Source organism: Lemur catta, chromosome 1, assembly GCF_020740605.2.
Source record: "Lemur catta isolate mLemCat1 chromosome 1, mLemCat1.pri, whole genome shotgun sequence".
Lineage (NCBI taxonomy): Eukaryota > Metazoa > Chordata > Mammalia > Primates > Lemuridae > Lemur > Lemur catta.
The window spans coordinates 239,968,243-239,975,739 of NC_059128.1; the positions used below are offsets into that span (position 1 = coordinate 239,968,243).

At 38.2% G+C, this 7,497-nt stretch overlaps 1 pseudogene; it reads right to left on the reverse strand.

The window, feature by feature from the left end:
- Window positions 1-1,842: 1,842 nt before the first annotated feature.
- On the reverse strand, window positions 1,843-2,784 carry LOC123648618 (annotated as a pseudogene).
- Between the last annotated feature and the right edge of the window lie 4,713 nt (window positions 2,785-7,497).

The following is a 7,497-nucleotide window of genomic DNA, read 5'->3' on the forward strand; positions in this document are numbered from 1 at the left end:
TATTTCTCAGAAGTGGGATATGACTTATTCAGCTTCAAATTACTCCATGTTGATATTGTTCCATCTGGTCACCAAAAGTGAAAAATATGGAAACCCACATTACTCAGTTGAACACAGCTGCACCCATGTGAGCCTAGCAAGTGACTTGTACCAATGACACGGGACTCAATCAAAACAAGGAGCCATCACTTAGGAGGAAGTGAGGTCTGACCAGCGAATTCTTCAGACCCTGTTGGGAAGTGCAAGGGCTTCTAGATGAATAAGAGTGATGATAATAATTATAGTGATAACGGCATCTAATATATCCATAATTACAATGTACTCTACATAGATGATCTCATTCCATACATGCAACAATCCTCTGAGAGAGATTACTATTATCACAATTTCATAAAGTAGGGAATTTCTGTTTTAATTAGTCCTTACTCAAGAGACAATGCCCTTACTCTAGTGTTCTACTCTTAAGACTGGAAGATGGGACTTTGGAGCCAGAAAGACTCATCATTAGAGTGGGCGGGTCCTTTCTCCCACATGCCACATCCACAGGCAGCTGCCTTTCCTTTCCTGCAGCAGACAGGCCCCATCACATCCCACAGATGTGACCAAATGATTTCATACTGCTTTCAGCAATTGCATGAAGAGGCATATGACTAAAACAGACTGTTATCCTCATTTCTCAACACCCCCCACAATATTGCACTTACAGAATTTTCCACTGGAACAAGTTCCCTTTGGTTTAAACTTTCTACAAGAGATACTACTTCAAATGCATTGTTATCATGGCCTTTTTAGAATAATCTGTTGCAGGCACAAGTGTGTATTAAAACAAAGATCATGTTGTCTGGTAATAAAAGCCAAGGCAGAGTATGAGAATTTAGTCTCCAGATTACGAAGGACAGGATAACCCTGAGCATGGTACACTCCCTAATCAAACTCTTTCCTGGGTAGCAACTCTGAGGAGAAGCCAGCCTGAAATGTTTTATTATTGTTTATGCTTCTGCGTGTGAATTTGTGTTACCAATAATACCCTGTCAATGCATTGAGATTGCTGTTTATTGCCTAACAAGAAAGCGTTCATGTAGAGGTAGAGCATCAAAGAGTGATTCCACAGGCTAGACATTTTGGAGAAGAAAAAAACAAATGAACAAAAAGAGGGAAGTGGGGAAACCATTTCAATAAACATATTTGTCTTGAGTCACATTTCTTCCAGAATCTGATCTCTGCCTCTTTATAAAAGTTGAATTTTGAAAGCCTTTGTTGCACAGTGAGTTTGAGAGGTTTTTAGAGTCATCTGAAAGAAGAGACGTGGCCAACCCGGCTGCCTGTTTTGGCTCCAACTTTCACATAGGCAGTGAGAGGTCGGCGTCTGCACAGTGAAGTGTTAGGAAGTATTTTAATGTCTGGAAATTCCCTTAGCCTTTGACAATCACCAATTCTTTAAAGATAAGAATTTTATCCATCTTTCTCAGGCCTAACACATTGCTTGATACCCAGAGAGGGGATGATTATTTGGTGAATTTACTTTTGAGTCAAAAATTTTTTTACAACAAAATTAGTCACGTTTATTTAAAAGGAACATTACAAATAAGTGTACAAAATTAAATTTCATGATTAAATACACCTAAAAGTAATATGCATACTTTACATCAAAATCCACATACAAAGTTAGTTGACTACATGACAGTAAAGGAACTGGCAAAACAGAGAATTTGCTGTTATGCAGATTTTAAATGTTTGCTACCTGAACTCAAAACCATAAAATTAAGTTGCTTTAAGGGAATTTAAGAAAATTAAATATATACCTCAAGTAGTTGACAATGTAGAACCCATAACCTACTTTAGTTACCAAATGTTAAAAGAAGTATCAAATATTCTTACAAGGGTCCCTTTTTCAGATGCAGCTGCGATTCTTGCTCCCTGTGGATTAAGTGACAGGATGCCGTGGTGTGCAGGAATGTCCGTGGAGGCTTCTGTGTGCTGGCCGGGTCCACAAACTGCACACGGCCCGTGTATGTGCCAGGGAATTGTTACTATTAGAACACAGGACACACAGGACACACAGGCCTTAAGGATTATGGCAGATTTCAAAGCGTGCAACTAATGGGGATTGTGTGCGAATATAAACACCTTAACACATGAACTGCCATGTGAGTTGTATTTAACTCAAGCTAGTTTTGAGCCCGGTGCCTCATGAAGCATGTGTAATTCATACGTCTCTATACCTTGGGAGCCATGTAAACTATTTTTCAATTTGCATATAACTCACGCACAGAAAACAATAAAAAATAACAAATTTTTCATTAAATTAGAAAAGATCATTTTGTTTTCAAAGTTTGTATTCTATTTTTGTAATGAAACACTGTGGCCCCAAAGAAAAAAAATTTTTTTTCTCGTGTGTCAGTCAATGTGTTAATCATGTTGTCCAAAACAACCACAATTCTATCTTGCGGCAATGTGATTGCCTTGACTTCTGTAGAAAATTCTATTTCAGTAACAGTCTTCTGATCATCCCAGATCATCACTTTTTTGGCAGGGTATTTTGGCTTTTTACCCCCAAACAACTAAAGCTAAGCAGCTGCAGCGGAAATAGCATTTCAACATGGCCTAGTTCTCCTTCGAGAAATCTGTGCTCCTGGTTGAAGCCCGTGTAAAGTAACCGCGTTACTGCGAGGGTTACACGGTAAGAGGCACCCAAGGCCGGCAGGTGTCTGCGCTCCGCAGGGCCACAAGCCTCTTCCGGGGCGCTTGGGGCTGCCCCGAGGCCAGCTGCAGCCCGAAGTGCATGTGCGCCTGCCTGAGTCCAAATTAACACCCAAATGGTAACCCCACCCAGGAAGAGGAGAAGCTGTTTGGGGCAGAGTCGGCCCAAGTGGTAACAAACCCAGAACTCTCAGGACCTTCCCAAGCAGGTAAGGAGGATTATTATTAATTATAAATGTAGACATGACAAGTTTCTTGCTTTAAACACAAGAAAAAACACTATCAAAAAAAAAAAATCAGGAAATACAAAGCAATTAAAGTAGCCATGTGTGTACCAAGGAAGGTTAACATTTAAGCACTTTGCTGCTGAACTTGGTGGGGAACCTGCGGCCTTTTGATTTCAAGATTGTTCTTTTATAAGCACCAAAGGAGGCAAGAAAAGCTTCGTCTTTCTTTGCTGCAACCCTTTTAATAAAAGGATTTATTCTGTAAAATTTGGTTTCAGTCAAAAGGCCGCACTTAAGGACCTTGAAGGCCACAGGTTCCCCACCCCTGGATGTGAATACATGAGGTCAACGCATAGGTCTTTGTGATTGAATTTTTCAGAACTGATCCAAACAGAAATCAACAAGATCTCTGGAATCTGAAAAAGGTGTATGTTTTGCCTGTGGGAGCAAATCTACTCTTTTGGTTTGGTTTTATTTTACTCTTAATTTTAAAGAGTACAGTTTTCATTATTCTGAGTTTAGCACGGGCAATTGAAGCAGACTGCAGACCTGAGGAAAAGGGGGACCATTTTCCCTCCACAGCCTCTCACTGAAGTAAGACACTTTCTTTTGTTGGAGCAAAAGCACATATTTGACATACCTTACGTCAACCTTGAACTTGAAATATATGGGAGTTCTTCCTCACTCTAATATTTAAGTAAAATGAAAACCAGTTAATTTTCTCTGTTTGTTTCCCCTTCCTCCCCACTCCCATTGCTACTTTGCAAAACCAAGTCCTCATCACTTCAAGAATGATTCTGGCACCATGACTTTTGATTGCCTCATCCCCACCTCCTACCACCCCAGACTTCTCCCTCAGACTACTTCTGCTTACTTGTAATTTTCTTAAGAGCAGGCACCATATTTATTCATTCGCATTCCAAACACTTTGTGCAGCCTCTAATACACAGTGAGACTGCTTTAAATGTTTGATGATTGAGTGAATGAATAATCAAGTTAGCTTCCTAAATATAACTCATTACATCATTTTACTGCTCAGATACCATTGGTGGTTAGCTACAGCCTACCTTATCAAAATATAATTGATTGTATTACTGCAGATTTCATGTCTGAGAATTCACCTACTTGATAAAAATTTTTTATAACCCCCAAATTAATGCTTAGGTGCTGTAAGGTCACACTCATGGGCATGCACAGAGCAGCAAAAAATTGGAACCACCCAACATGCATGTTCCCAACCTAAGGTCAAACAGGACAACTCTGCCTTCTTGTTTCAGCTCTCAGACTATAAATAAGAGCCTTTTTGTGGTCTATTTAGTGCCAGGTTTTCTCTGATTTTTGTGTTGTTTGCTGGTAATTTCACTGTTTCAAATGGCCAATTGTAGTGCTCAAGTGTGTGTAGTGATCAAGAAATACAAGAAGTCTGTGCTGTTCCTCAGGGTAAAAATGCATGTCTTAGACAAGCCCTGTCTAGGCATGAGCTACAGTGTCGTTGCTCATGAGTTCAATGTTAATGAACCAACAATATATATTAAGTAAGGTATCTTTAAACAGAAACACACATAAAACAAGGTTATATATTGATCAGTTGAAGAAAATGTCGTGACCAAAGGCTCACAGGCACCTAACCCTATATTTCTCCTATGAACAATGATTTAGTATTTGCTAATTCAGTATCCATAGTGACTTTACAGAACATAACTTCCATGAATAACTAGAATCCATTGTAAATTGTAATTACTTCCCAGGGCCCTCAATAATCTGGTGGCACGAGGCCTATTACCTCTTCCCTTAGCAGGACGACTTGCCCACAATACCAGCTTTCTGTAGCCTGTGCCTTCTTCATGTTTAACATCAGGGTCCTCTCCCAATCCCACCTTCTCCATGAAGTCTTCCCTGTAGAGTTTGGCCCCAGTTAATTGGCTCATCTTTGAACCTTTAAAGTTCAAAGATGAACCTTTGAACCTTTATAGACCTTGTCTATATCATGCTACTTAACTTTTAACCACTTGCAATCTTGATTTAGTCCCTACATAATTAATGTTATTTGCTAAACAGTTTGATTACAATCACCTTAAATGCAGGTATTCATCACATATTTATATCAACTTTATTTACTTATTCCTATTCATAGATATACTATCTACCTAATAACACCTGTGGTTTTAATCTGCCTTTTTCATATCATTATAGAATAATAAAGCTATCAAAAGCCTTAAAACTCCTGTGGGCCACCCTCTATTTTTATAGATGAAAAGACCAAGACCGAGCAAGTGATTTGCCCAAGGACATGTTATTTTTATGTCTAAAACAGAAGCAGGGGCCTTAATACCCAACGCTGTGCAGTTCCCATAGCTCTAAACCAACCATAAAGAACCTGCTTCTATTTATTTTTATATAAACAAAGCTTCTCCATATTTGTGTTTATGAAAATGAAAAATAGGAATTAAATGTATGCTGAACCCTGTCTCACTATAGAAATTGATCATGTTTATCTATGGATATGTGAACCAACTGGCAGAAAAAATAAGCAGCTACCAGTTCCATGGGAGATGCCCTCCCAACAAAATTTTACTTTTATGTTAAATAACTGTTTCAAATTATTTTTGTTTTGAGCATTTGTATACTTTTTTACATTTAAAGTCATGTAGTCATAGGCAATTACAAAATAATTTAAGCTCTAGTATATATTTATGCTATAGAAAACTGTTATACGGTAAATAAGATTTTTTTCAAAAATAAGACAAGATAAAATTATTAAGGGAAAGTAAAATGGAAATATAAGTACAAGGAGCTAACAAAACAATGTCAAACTTCCAACTCATAAGAAAAGTTCATATATATTTTAAATGAATTTTTGCAATGTCTGCAGTTCATCTTAAAATATTTCAACATATGTAATATGCTTGGTTTGTTCCAATTAGTTTGAGCTTTAACTCAAACATAAGTGAAGTTAGTTGCGTTATGTTAGGGTGGGGACTGGTAACGTGAGATGAGAAAGAATTCTCGACACAAATGTTAGAATAGTTTTAAGGAAAGAAAGTTTATATTTTATTTCCTGAAGGTGGGAAGGGCGCAACACAAAAGAAAGAAATGAGAAGCGTCCGTGTGGAGGACAAGTGGCTTGGGCTTTTTATTAGGGGTAAAAAACAGTTGTGAAATGGCTGCGTCTGTTTTTCCTTTTCTTTCTCTCTTTTCTGTGAAGCTGGCTTATCAGAGTCCTTGGAATCTCCTCTGGCGAGAGCCAGATGTGGGGAGAAACACGCTCCTTTTATCTTCTCAGTTATTTTCAAACAAATAACTGTAAAAACAAAACTCCGCAGGAGGTTGATCTTAGGGACAACGAGGTAAGCCCCAAACAAGGGGCTGTTGTGTTGTGATCTTTCCCTTCAAAGGGGCAATTAAGTGCTGTGAATTTATTCCTCTTTCTTTCTGTTAGGTAGTTTATTTTACTCTGTTAGATAGTTTATTAGCAAGGCTATCACATTAATCAAAAATTCACTGTCCAGGTGTGGTCAGATGGTGATTTAAAAGGGAAATCCCTAATCCAAATGCAGCTAACAGAAGTGCCCTATCATCCCTGTCTCCATCACAATGGAGGCTTTCTAAATAAATATTGTGAATGTCAGAAGTGGGTTTTAACTAATAGAAATAATGACCTGTTGATCGGAGTGATAGATGTTAGTAATTGACTCTGATGTAATTAAAGGAATTCAAAGTGTATAGTTTGGCTAAAGATATTTTGGGAACTTTTCCATGTTTGTATGAACAGGGTATAAAAATTCAGCAAAACCTATACTTTTTACCCTTAGGGATAGTACTGTAGGCTTGATTTCCTGAATCCTGACTGCAGCCATTGGTTTAATAGGAATACTAGATGGCTGGTAGTAATTATTCATTTAAGAGAGTCCTCCCTAGTAGGCTGGAATGTTGTTGTCGTCTTTAAGAGACTGTTTCGGTCAAAGAGTAGTTGAAGCACAGAAAAGAAGAGAGGCCGGTGTGTCACTGAGTCTACAGAACCAGTTGTAAGAATTGAGTTAAAGCTGATTTGCTACTAAATGTTTGTTTCATCAATATCTGTATAGTGGCAAAATTTGGCATAAGGCAAGTTTGTGGGAGAATGGCTGTCACTCCTTCAATTATGTTTGGATTTACCAGTACCAAATCCATTGCCATTTGATTACGCTGTGCTTGAGCAAATTGTCATAGGTCAGTTGGCTCAATGAATGATCTTGGGAGTCAAATTGCTAGAATACCTGGATTCCATGGTACAGCTTTAAAAGAATAATGTAATAACGCCAGAAATTACATTTACAACAATTTAAACATACAATGAAAAACAGTAGGTGTCAACTTCAAAATGTATGATAAGGTAAATAGTTTTGCTGTAGTATTTTAAGTGGCATATGAGTAAAAAAGTTTGACCATGATTGTTCTCAGCTGCCTGCAGTTCAATCTTGGCTAAGGACACTCAAAGTGCCTGTTAGACATGGCTTATCTGATGCCATCTACCACTTCTGCCCCCACAGTTCACCCACCCACTTGCCTCAATTGATTTGCCCTTGGCAGA